General features: G+C 38.8%; 1 protein-coding gene across 2 annotated transcripts in view; it reads right to left on the bottom strand.

Annotated features, from left to right (window-relative positions):
• The window catches only part of KCND2 (potassium voltage-gated channel subfamily D member 2), a 622,261-nt gene that overhangs the window by 19,830 nt on the left and 590,190 nt on the right, over window positions 1–12,241 (bottom strand). The window lies entirely within an intron of this gene.

Here is a 12,241-nt window from a genome sequence, read left to right on the forward strand (position 1 = left end):
TTGGGTTAAGAAATGTTTTAAAAAATACCACTGTAGTAACACATTAAACAATGCCAACAACTAGCTACTCAGTGTGTATTAATTAGTTTAACACATCCTTTCCTCACCCTGTTGAGCTCCTTATAGGGTGTTATGTAAGTGGTAAGAGTGAATAAAAGAAAGAATGGAGAGAAGGGTCTAGACAACAGTGGTTAAAGCTGAGAGGATGGGTTGGTGAAACAGTGCAGAGGGCTCTTGGTAATCAGGGGTGGCATGAGTGCTCTAGGTTCTGGGAAAAATGAGGAACTATCAAAATGTGAACTAGAAGGAAGATAAGGGAAGGCACCAAAGGCAATATAACAATTCCTCCCTCCCTCCCTCCTCTTCCTTCCTTCTCTCCTTCTTTCCTTCCTTCCTCCCTCCCTTCCCCCTTCCCTCCTCCCCTCCTTTCTTTCTTTCTTTCTTTCTTTCTTCCTTTCTTCCTTTCTTCCTTTCTTCCTTTCTTCCTTTCTTCCTTTCTTCCTTTCTTTCTTTCTTTCTTTCTTTCTTTCTTTCTTTCTTTCTTTCTTTCTTTCTTTCTTTCTTTCTTTCTTTCTTTCTTTCTTTCTTTCTTTCTTTCTTTCTTTCTTTCTTTCTTTCTTTCCTTCCTTCCTTCCTTCCTTCCTTCCTTCCTAACAATTTTATGGCAGGCTGTCCTTGGAAGTTTCTAAAATATCTTCATATGTTTAAAGAGGTAAAACCTTTGTTCCAATCATTAATAAACATTTATTAAGTAACTACTATGTTCCTGGGACTGTGCTAAGAACTGGGGATACAAAAAGAGACAAAAGACAGTCCATCTTCAAGGAACTTACAATCTAAAGGGGGCCGACTATGCAAATGCACACACATGTACACACAGTCACACACAAGTTACATGGAAGATAAGTAGGAAATAATAGAGGGAAAGAAATAGAATCTAGAGGGGCTAGGGAAAGTTTCCAGCAAAGATAAGATTTTAGTTGAGACATAAAGGAAACCATGGAAGTCAGTAGGTGAAACAGAGGAGAGATAGTTTTCCAGGCCTGTGGGATAGCCAGAGATAATGCCCAGAGGAGAGACATGGAATGTCTTGTTTGTGGAACTGCTAGGGGAGCCAGTGTTAATAGATTGAAGAGTATATTTTTCATAGTAATATGTAAGAATACTGGAAAGGTATGAGGGAGATAGGTTATAAAGAACTTTGAATGCCAAAGAGAGGGTTTTGTATTTGATACTATAGGGTAATAGAAAACCACTGGAGTTTATTGAGTAGGAGGGTGACATGATCAGACTTTAATTTTAGGAAAATGCCTTTAGTATATGATTGGAAAATGAATTGGAGTAGAGAGAGAAATGATGGAGGTAGATCTGTCAGCTGGCTATTATAATAGTCATGGCATGAGGTGATGAGGGCCAGTATTAGAGTGGCAGTACTATCAGAAAAGAAGGAAGCCTATTTGAGAAATACTGCAAAGGTAAAATTGACAGGTCTTGGAAACTGATTGGATATTGGGGTGGGAGTGAGAGAGAGTGGGGATTCCATATTCCCAAATTGTGAACCTCAGAGTCTGAGAGGGTGGTCTTGCTCTCTACCATAATAGGGAAGGTAGGAGGTGGAGAAGTTTTAAGAGGAAAGATAATGAGTTTTGTTTTGGACAAACTTTTGAGTTTAAGAGATCTATTGGACATCCAGTTCAAGATATCTGAAAGACAGTTGGAGATGTGTGGTTGGAGGTCAGGAGGCAGGATAGGTAGATTTGAGAATCATCAGCATAGGGATGTAATCCATGGGAGCTGATGAGATCACCAAGCAAAGTTGTATAGAGGGAGAACAGAAGAGGGTTCAGGACAGAACCCTGAGGGACACCTACAGTTAGAGGGTATTATCTGGAAGAAGATCTTGCAAAGGAGATAGAGAAAGAATAGTCAAATGCATAAAAGGAGAATGAGGAGTGAGTGTTTTCCCAAAAACCTAGAGAGAAGAGGGTATCAAGGAGGAGAGAGTGATGGACAGTGTCAAAGGCAACAGAGAGGTCAAGGAGAATGAGAATTGAGAAAAGGTCATTGGATTTGGCAACAAAAGGTCATTAGTCTCTTTGTATACTAATGAGGGAGTAGTTTTCAGTGGAATGACAAGGTTGGAAACCAGATTTTAAGGGGTTAAGGAGAGAGGAAAGAGAGTGGAAGCACCTCTTGTAGATAGCCTTTTTGCGGAGTTTAGCTACAAAGGATAGAAGAGATATAGGATGCTAGCAGGGATAGAATGATCAAATGAGAGTCTTTTCAGGATGTAGAAGACAAAGGCATGTTTGTAGACAGTAGGAAATGAACTAGCAGACAGCAAAACATTGAAAGCAAGTGAAAGATGGGGGATGACAGATGGGACAATATGTTGGAGAAAATAGAATAGAATGGGATCACTTGAACAAGTAAAGGGGTTAGCCTTGATAAGGACTAAGCCCATTTCATTATGTGAGAGAGGAGTGAAGGAGAAGGTTGTGGTAGAGGCACCTGAGTGATGAGTAAGGAAGAGAGGAGAAGAAGGAGCTCATGATGAATGGCTTTAAGTTTTTCTGTAAAATATGAGGCAAGGTTCTCTGCTGAGAAAATGGGTGAAGGTGGAGCTATAGGAAATTGATGAGAGATGGAAAAGTTTGAAAGAGTTCCTGTGGAGAGTGGGATCATGAGTTGATAAAGGAAGTATACAGTAAGACTGCACAGCAACAATGAAAGCCCAGTTGAGGTTGTGTAACATAAATTTGTAGTGGATCCAGTCAGAACGGTTACATGATTTTCTCCATTTTCATTCAGCAGGACTTGTTTTTTTAAAATTTTATTATTATTATTTTTGTGTGTGTGAGACAATTGGGGTTAAGTGACTTGCCCAGGGTCACAAAGCTAGTAAGTATTAAGCATCTGAGGTCAGATTTGAACTCAGGTACTCCTGACTCCAGGGCCAGTGCTCTATCCACTGTGCCACCTAGCTGGCCCTCAGCAGGACTTGTAAAAGAAGAAGTAGTGAGAGTTGGTGGCTGAGGGTTGGCTGGGAAGAAATGGTGATATCAGAAGGAGCTAGGTTTTTAAGAGAGGAGGACTGTAGAGTTGAATGAGTTCAATAATAGGCCAAGATGGCAAAAAGAGGAGAGAATGGATAGTTTAGGGGAGATGATATAGGACAGAATTGAGAGGTTGAAGAATTGGAGGTCATGGTGTGGACGAAAAGCAGGATTTTGCTAGGAAAGGGAGAGGGTAAAAAACCAATAGATTATGGTTAGAGAAGGGGATTTCAGAATTCTTGAATATAGAGGTGCTACATTTGTGGGTAATGACAAGATAAAATGCATGTGCATATTTGCGTGTGGCTGAGGTGTGGTGGAGAGTAGTTCATAAGAAGTGAGTAGGGGGCACAGTGCATAAAGTATCGGCCCTGGATTCAGGAGGACCTGAGTTCAAATCTGGCCTCAGATGTTTGACACTTGCTAGCTGTGTGACCTGGGCAAGTCACTTAACCCTCATTTCCCCACCAAAAAAAAAAAAGAAGTGAGTAGGTATTGGAAATGAGTGGTCAGTATGTTTGAGGGAGAGTCAATATGTAGGTTGAAATTCCCCAGTATTTAGGGCAGGATAAGGGGAGGAGAGGAAAATGGTAAGCTAGGTACTAACCTCATTGAGAAAGGACAGAGAATGACCTAGGGGTCTGTATATAACTACTAGGGTTTTGAGTGGATTGTAAATATGAATAACATAGACCTCAAAGGAAGAGACATTACTGAATGAAGGAGGGAGGAGAAGAATATGAAAGTGGCAATGGGGAGCAAAGAGCATCCTAACTCTCCTATGTCAACCATCCAGAAGCTGAGGGGAATGGGTGGCCAAGGAAGCTAGATCATCAGGGGTGGGGAGAGGCGCGTTTCAGTAATAGCTAGTAGTAATAGGTCAGGAGTGACCAGGATTATTAATATTTCTGTTTATAGTAATAATACTTGAAGAGATGATTTAAAACAAGATTAGCCATAGATATTTTCATTTTCCTCTGTTCAAATAATCATTAATGGTCTATAAAAAAACCCCAAACCCTATGGTTCTTTCCTTCCATGTCAGCAATCTGAGAACTTTGCCTTGGGCAATGTTTGATTCACTAATGAATGGCAAAAGACAGATGGAAAAAATGAACAGATCATCTGTTCCAGAGTGATGACTCTCACACCTCTAGTAGAAGGAAAACACTGCAAACACAACACCAGCACATTACAAGTCTTAAATCTTTAGAGCAAGGTCATAAACTTTAAGCTGAAAGATTGTGTTGGGAAGTTGTGCAAACCTCATAGCATTTAGACTATGTAATAAGAATGAAAAGGCAACATTCAGCGAGTATCTTCTGGATTTGTACTTGATATGTCTCTAAACATCTATATATATTTAGAATGATTTCTCAGAAAAACCCTAAAGTAGAGAAGGGTTTTTCAACTATTTGTGTTTTGGGTCTCTTTGGCAGTCCAGTGAATTATCAGAATTATTTAAACTTAACCAATAAATGTATAGAATCACAAAGAAAACTAATTATAATGAACTATGGTTACCAATTTTTTTTTTGGGGGGGTGGGACAATGAAGGTTAAGTGACTTGCCCAGGCTCACACAGCTAGTAAGTGTCAGTGTCTGAGGCCACATTTGAACTCAGGTCCTCCTGAATCCAAGGCTTTATCCACTGAACCACCTGGCTGCACCTCAAAATATTTTTCAAGACAAATTCATAGATCTCAGAATAAGAACTTCTGCTCTAAAGATTCAGGATTCATAGTCTCCTTGTCTTAGAAGGCTTCCCAGAAGTCTTTCAATCTTAGGCTGTTTCTGTAGGATGTTTTTTTTTTTTTTTAGTGAGGCAATTGGGGTTAAGTGACTTGCCTAGGGTCACACAGCTAGTAAGTGTCAAGTGTCTGAGGCCGGATTTGAACTCAGGTACTCCTGACTCCAGGGCCGGTGCTTTAACCACTGTGCCATCTAGCTGCCCCTGTAGGATGGTTTTGTTAATTTTCAGAGAGACTAAATGGCTTTGCATGTGGTATGATTTCAGTCAGTATGGAGAAGCCTACCTGCCTTAAAATATCAGTCCTACCTCCTGTCACCAGACACAGTTTTAGTGTTTGGATTCCTTACAGTCTTTTGTTTCTCTGTTTTCTCACTGCCTAGTCATTACTAAACCCTTTGCAATCTGGCTTTTCTTCTTCTTCTTCTACTGAAACATTAACAGCCTGCCCCCAAGGTTATTAATGATCTCCTTTATGGAAGAGTCCAGAATCTTCAGGCCTCTTCCTCCCTGACCTTTGCATGGTTTGAAATTGTTGACACCTTCTTTCTCTCCCTGGCACCTATGAAAGTGTACTGCTATGAACAGTGGCTTTCCAATGTCTTCTCTGACTGTGCTTTCTCTTTCTTCCTTTTCTGACTTCTCATTAATCTTTTGTTCCTCAATTTTTGGTATTCTCTGAGATTCTTTCCTTCAGTCACCTTTCTCAACCATTCTATATGAAAAGGATGCATCTGGTTCTTAAATCTCTCAAGACTTGGTCTTGACCACTTTTGTGCCCTTGTCACATTCTCTTTTTTTATGATAGATATTTGTGCACTACATCCCTCCTTCATTTAATGCTAAATTCTTTGAGAATGTAGATTGTGCTATCTTTATCATCTCTATCTTCGTATCTCTATTTCTATCATATCTCTGTCACTGTACAGAGTAGGTTCTTTTTTGTGGGGTGCTGAGGGTTAAATGACTTGCCCTGGGTCACACAGCTAGTAAGTGTCAAGTGTCTGAGGTCAAATTTGAACTCAGGTCCTCCTGAATCCAGGGCTGGTGCTTTATCCACTGCACCACCTAGATGCTCCCAGAGTACGTTCTTAAATAAATGACTGTTAAATCCAATTAACTGAATTCTTAAGTCTACCAAAATATAGATAAATGCCCTATATAAGGGTCTTGCTTTAAGTCCTTACCAACTAAAAATCTGTCCGTTAACACCTTAGTGGGTATTATCAGTATGTAGTACTAGAGGGAGGAAAGAAGCCATTGATAAAGGAATTATAAGGAAATCAAGAGTTTCAGCTTCTTAGTTTTACTTAAAGTAAAGTCACATCTACTTGGCTGGTTGCAAAGTGAAAACTTGGCCATAAGATTTGCAACTGGAAGTAACTCCAGATTATCTAATGTAAACCCTCTTGACTTTGAAAATGAAAATACTTGGACCAAAGAGATTAAGTGACTTTCTAAGGTGACAGACGGTATAAGTAGCAGAGCTAAGACTCAAACCCAGATCTTTTGCTATCAAAATCAATTCCTTTTTCCATTAGCTCACACAAGCTCCCTAAAATTATTAACTCTGTTTTTTTCCCTTAACCAGTTGTTGAGCAACAGCACTTAGCACAGTGCATGGAACATAGTAGGCACTTAATAAATGTTTATTGGACTGTTTTCCTGCATTAATTAGTTACTTTGGCATAATTAATGAGTTACTTTGTTTTCAAAGAGGAACAATGGTGTTGGGGTAATGTCTTGACTTGCATGTGAATTGGATTTAAGTGAGGCAGAATTGTGCACAGTTGTCAGCCTCACTCTCTTCCAGAGTCATTGAAGTCCAGTGGTTGGACAAAAATCAAATCAATTGACGATGGCCTGGGATGCAGTGAATGATCTTGCTGTTTTCAATATCTGACCAAACTCTAAGTGCCCCCCAGTGCCTGCTTCGGTTGACTTCATGGCTAATGGAACAAATCTTTCTTATTTGCCCATTCTGTTGGGAGAAGTCTTCACATGCTTGGGGTAGACATCCCCCAACTTACAGATGGATTTGGGGCCTTTCAGTTACCCTTTTTTTGCAGGGCAATGAGGGTTAAGTGACTTGCCCAGGGTCACACAGCTAGTAAGTGTTAAGTGTCTGAGGCAGGATTTGAACTCAGGTCCTCCTGAATCCAGGGCTGGTGATTTATCTACTATGCCACCTAGCTTCCCCCCTTTCATTTACCCTTAGCCTTGTTTAACCCATCTACCAAGATGGTTTTACTGGGGGCTGTTTTAATGGCTGCTGTATATGCTACAGCTTCTTGGAGGCACAGGTGAGAATTGAGTAACAGGTGAATACTAAAGATGGATAAGGAGCCTTGAAAGGGTATATGAGGTGTTTAGGGAGAACTAGTACCTTTGGTATGAAGGCATAATGTAGACATAGTGTAGAATGATGGATATTTAGATCTAAAGATCTTTGCTGAAAAGAAATCAACCAAGTCCCCTGGTAACATCCTATTTCTCCTGTTCTCCTCAATTGCCATATTCAAATTATTGGTCACAGGGTATTTACCAGTCATATTACATTAGCTTATTACATTTACTTTTATTAACAAAATTTCTCCAGCAGTCATGATATGTAAAACTCATTGCATTAAAAGTCTGTTGTACAGAAACACAGAACCCGACAGATATTTTAAATTTACCAATCTTTTTTTCTTGGTGTAAGGAACAGATCTTTTTCAATTTAGTTGTCTTCTAGGGCATTTGATTTATTTATTTATTTTTACATACTCAACTTCTTTAACAAGAAGGACATTGAAAATAGTCCTGTGTATTGAACAACAAAGGAGCTAATGTTTCTTGCTTTTCTATATTGATTTCCATTTGTTGCAAATAATAAGAGTTTAGAGAACTAGAGATTATTTTAGGGATGGTCCCAGTAGACAAACAGATCCAGGCTCTTGGTATATTCTTTCCTTACAGTGTTCAACTAGGCAGCTCTTATTTATATTTAAGGAGGAATTGCTAAAACCAAGAAAAATGGGTAGCTGGGAGCTAAGTCCAAATATAATTTTTGTAGGTTTTGTGCACCTTTAAATAAAGAGCAAGTTTTATACATTCAGCTTAGTTGGACTACGACAGCTTTGCTTTATTACATGGAAAACCTTGGGCTTTTTGGCCCTGTCTTGAATATTTATCAAGAATTGAGGTATGTGTAAGGTGAACTTGAAGAAGAATTCTCTTTCACAACTGAGCATTACCCCTCTCTTCATCCTCATTGGTTGATGAGAAGTAGTATTCATGAAATAAGAATACTCTTTGGCCAAATTGAATAAAGCTTATGTATCTTAATATTAATAATAATAATAATAGCCATTTTATGGATAAAGGCATTCCATTCATTAATGATGTCTTTTTGGAAAGCTATTCCATTGATCACAGCATCTTTGGAATTCATCTTTGGTATCATCTTCAAATTCTGTCTAGCCACAAAAGAAAATCTGGCTTCTTACTTTGGAGCTATATCTGGTTTTGACCCCAAAAAGTATTCCTCACATTAATCACTCTCATTTCATTCACCAGACTTGGCTTTGAATATATTTTGGTTGACTACAAAATATTTTGAGTAATGGAAACAACAATGTAATAAACAGATAGTTTTCCAAGATAACTACTATGCTAGGAAAACAACAACCATTTTGCTGCAGAGATATAAGAACAGAGCAACTGGGGATTTGCCCCAGGGCCCTAAAATTGAGAAGGTATTGATAATATTTTTGCTTCTTTTGTAGCTAGATAACTAGCTTAGACAACAAGATAACTAAGCATATGACCTAGCTGTAAGAATAACTTCAATAATAATTCATCATAACGGGAAATTAACAGATGGTACACTTCTTTTCCTAGAACAAACATGGTCCTTATCTTCACCCAGGAATGGTCTTCTCAGCAGTGCCTTCATGATGTCCTAGTTTCTTTGCTCATGGGGACCAATGTCCCAGAGTCTCTGTCTTCTTTCCACTTCACTTTCTTCCATTGGATTTGTCTTAACAAAAACTCATTTGAGGGCATTTGTAGGCTGATAGGATAACAGAATCAGAGATCTAGAATTGGACAAGAACTGAGAAGTAATCTAGTCCTCTCCCCTAATTTAACAGTTAAGGAAACCAAGGCCCAGGGAGTTGGTGCCAAGGTCACATGGTTAGTAAGCATCAGAGGTGAGATATGGGACCAGTTCTGACTTAAGAACCACTGCTCTTTCCACTATACCACATCATGCTATTTATCCTGGGGACCTTTCGTGAAATTTACTCATGTTGCCAAAATTTCTAGGTCTGGTTCTGTTTTTATATGTAAATATCTATATCTATATCTATATATATCTTTGTTTGTTTGCTTATTTATTTTTTGCAGGGCAATGAAGGTTAAGTGACTTGACCAGGGTCATACAGCTAGTAAGTGTCAAGTGTCTCAGGCTAGATTTGAACTTAGGTCCTCCTGAATCCAGGGCTGGTGCTTTATCCACTGTGCCATATAGCTGCCCCGATATATATATTTCTCTATAAAGAATCTGATGCTCACAACTTGTTTATTCTCTGTGACCGTTATAAATAAGATGATTACCTTGATACTCCATGTTAAATGGAGTGAGCAGCCTTGTTCATACATAGTCTATGGCAACTGGGAACCATGCATAAATAATTTCCCTTTTAATCATTAAAAGGAAACATTATAAATATATTAATGTTTTCTATAGGTTTTCCCCACTGAGATTACATTTATTGCATTTTGTTTTTGGTTTACAAAAGATTCTATAGATGCTTATCTCTAGTTCCATGCTTGTTCCCATAAATGAGCTAGGCATATTAGGGCAGGGTGAGGGGAAGAGGGAGATAGGTCTTACAAACTTACTCCAGTTCAGGAGAGAAAGCATGGACAGTAATTTAATATTTCACTTATAAACCATGAAAAGTGAAAAAAATATAAATTGATGTTAGATAAAGTTAGGGTGATGACATTTCTATTTATAGCCTTTCTGACAGATGAGAAGGCTGGAATAGTTATTTTTTTAAAGTTGATCTTTCATACTTACTCTCCCAGACTACTTCAGCAATGCCAGATTTCCAGTAGCCAATTAATTCAGGGGTAGGAGAAATCTAAATTATGGATCATCTCATTCTTGTTCCATAAGTAAATAAAGTTAGCTTTTCAGTTATTGCCTTGTGTAGTTTGTAAACAATACAAAATGATTGCTCTTTTTATACAAAATATAGTTCTCTAAGCTGTGTGGCCTTTCCTCTCTCTGCATTAGTCAAGGCAAAATGTCTTGGGCATCTTTCCATACCTTCCAGTAGGCTATTAACATTGTTCAAGGAGAGGAAAATGGGTTGCTTCAAGTAATAATTCTATAAAGCAAACAAGAATTATCCATTGTTGATGAGAGTTAAGAAGCATATGCATTTAGCAGCCAAGTCAGACCCTGAGGAATAAAAAGAGATTGCCTATCTAAGGGTACAAAGCTAATCACTGGCCTGTCATATCTAGCTTTTTCATTCTGTTTTACCATTTGAACTAATCTGTTTTTTAAAGTGTTATTTTCTTCATTATTTTTTGTGGCTCCTTTACCATGCTGTTGATTTTTTTCCCCATGATTTTCTTCTATCACTCTCATTTCTCTTCCCATTTTTTCCTCTACCTCTCTTACTTTCTTTTCAGTCCTTTTTGAAACCTTCCATGGCCTGAGACCAATTCATATTTTTCTTGGAGGCTTTGGATGTAGGATCTTTGATTTTCTTATCTTCTTCTGAGGGTGTGTTTTGATCTTCCTTGTCACCATAGTAACTCTCTATGGTCAGATTTTTTTCTGTTGTTTGCTCATTTTCTTAGCCTATTTCTTGACTTTTAAATCTTTGTTAAAGTAGAGTTCTGCTTCTAGGGTGGAGGGTGCACTAGCCCAAGCTTCAGGGGGTTTGTGCAGCTGTTTCGAAAAATACTTCTAGGGATCTGTAAGTTTTCAGTTATTCCAAGGTGGTATGATATAATTTACTATTCTACTGGCCTGTGTTCTGGTCTTTGAGTGAACACAAGCCTATTTTTCTTCCCCGGAACTATGAGGAGGGTCTTGCTCCACTGTGGCCAAAGTTCTGGTGTGCTAGTGCTCTTCTCTGCCCTGAATTGCCACCCCAGGACTGGGACTTGGAACTGAGTATGGACAAAGCCAGAGTTCTGCTTTAGTGCTAGCAAAGAGACCCCTGTAATCTTCTTCTGGGCAACTGTTTGACACCCTTACCATATGTGGGCTAAAAGTTCCAGAAGCAGTTGCTGCTATTGTTTCAGTGGCTCCCAACATCTGCTCCTGGTTTGCTGGGGTGAGTTGGTCTGGTGCTGTGCTAGACTGCTTTCCACTCTCACCTGGATTTGACAAACCTTTCCTACTGACCTTCTAAGTTGTCTTTGGCTGGAAAATTGTTCCACCCTATCCTTTTGTGGGTTCTGCTGTTCTAGAAATTGTCTTATGGCATTATCTGAAAGTATTTGAAGGGGTCTTGGGGATAGCTCTTGTGAGACACTGCCTTTCCTTTACCATCTTGGCTCCACCCCTAGCCTTTTCATTTTGATGGAACATGATCAAGAGCTATGTTTGGATTCACTACATGGCATATTTAGAATATTATATTACTAATAAAGCATGTTTAAGACCTTCATACAAAGCTGGAGACAGGGAAAATAGAATTCTAGAGTAAGAAGGAAATTTTAAACTCATATAATCCAACTCACTATTCATGAACCATTTTTTTTGTTGTTGTTTTTTTTTGCAGGGCAATGAGGGTTAAGTGACTTGCCCAGGGTCACACAGCTACTAAGTGTCAAGTGTCTGAGGCCGGATTTGAACTCAGGTACTCCTGAATCCAGGGCCGGTGCTTTACCACTTCTTCATCTAGCTTCCCACTCATGAACCATTTTTACAACTTTCTTGGTAAATGGTCATCTGGATACTCTTTGAATATCAAAGCAAGGAAAATGTTCCATTTTTGTACATTTATAATTTTCAGAAGTTCTTTATACATCGATGCATTTTGCCTCCTTGTAGCTTCAACTCATTAATCCTAGTTCTCTTTTGAGTCAAGCAGAATGTGTTATCATTTAGCTTATATTCTGCTGTCTTTTTTTGTTTTGTTTTTGCGGGGCAATGGGGGTTAAGTTACTTGCCCAGGGTCACACAGCTAGTAAGTGTCATGTGTCTGAGGCCAGATTTGAACTCAGGTACTCCTGAATCCAGGGCTGGTGCTTTCTTTATCCACTGCACCACCTAGCTACCCCTTATATTCTGTATATAATTATTCATGCTGTTTCTTTGATGGAATTTAGGTTATTTAAGGGAAGAAAATGTTTCTTTTTTAATCTTTGCAACCCTCTTGCTTACCACAGTACCAAATCATATAGTAGGTGCTTAATAAAT

Source organism: Dromiciops gliroides, chromosome 5 (assembly GCF_019393635.1).
Source record: "Dromiciops gliroides isolate mDroGli1 chromosome 5, mDroGli1.pri, whole genome shotgun sequence".
In the NCBI taxonomy this organism is placed as follows: domain Eukaryota; kingdom Metazoa; phylum Chordata; class Mammalia; order Microbiotheria; family Microbiotheriidae; genus Dromiciops; species Dromiciops gliroides.